Here is a 1040-nt window from a genome sequence, read left to right on the forward strand (position 1 = left end):
TTGTTCCTATAAGTTGTAGTATTTTATAATATATTCCCAGAGTTTGTCTTTATTTTCATACAGTTCACATTTTAGGAGATTTACCCAGTATTTTCTTGGTTTGACAGAATTTTGCGCAGTACATGCCTTTATAATGCTTAGGAGTGATGTCACGAAGAGCATAGAAGTTTAAGATTAGCAGATAGATATGTTTCATATATTTTATCACAAGATAGCCAAAAGGAATTATATTTTGTGTGGTTGGTTTAGAAGTAATAGACATCAATACTTTAAACAAATCACCACTCGAGCTTTTGCTGATTAATATAAAAGTATGATCAGCTGTTTTAAAAGTGATATTAGAGCATACCATGCAGACTTATAAAATTGTTCTGCTCAGATTTTAACAATTTTACCAGTATTTTTCCCCCTTTTCCTGTGACCATGTTGCTGGTGTGCAATAGTTTTAAGAGTCATACTTCTGGTGTGCACATGTCACAAATTCTAAACTAGAAGAGATACAAAATACTTCACTTCTGAACTATTTTTTGTTTTACCTATTTGGTACTTGTTCAAAATGGAACTGTGTGAAGTGGCACTGTGGCCATCATACTTCACACTCCAGCAAAGACAAACAAATATCTCTTTATATGTAAGGGGGTATTTGCCAGAGTTTGTTATCTGATAATGAATGGCTATGGAAATTGTATCTTCTATCTTTCTAGAATATACATGATGGATGTTTGTTTTTGCCAGAGCACAAAGCTTGGGGACCACAGTATTGCATAGCTTCTGTGTATAAAAGAGACATGAATTTGATAAAGTGATTGTAACCTTATCAGTATTTCTACAGGTTAATTTCTATATCAAATAGTTTTCATTATTACCATACCTTAATTTCCACAGTCAAAGTCATAAGTACACATGTGTGAATCACTTTAGATGGAAGTCAGTGTTACTCATACTTACATAAACTCTATATATTTCTCACTGTGTAATCCATAGATCATCTTGCGTCTGCTTACTGAAGACAGTCAACGTTTCAAAATTTAAACTGGTAA

At 32.8% G+C, this 1040-nt stretch overlaps 1 protein-coding gene across 1 annotated transcript in view; it reads left to right on the forward strand.

Annotated features, from left to right (window-relative positions):
- LOC119592923 (survival motor neuron protein-like) overlaps window positions 1-1040 on the forward strand; it is a 4671-nt gene that overhangs the window by 759 nt on the left and 2872 nt on the right. The window lies entirely within an intron of this gene.

Source organism: Penaeus monodon, chromosome 31, assembly GCF_015228065.2.
Source record: "Penaeus monodon isolate SGIC_2016 chromosome 31, NSTDA_Pmon_1, whole genome shotgun sequence".
Lineage (NCBI taxonomy): Eukaryota > Metazoa > Arthropoda > Malacostraca > Decapoda > Penaeidae > Penaeus > Penaeus monodon.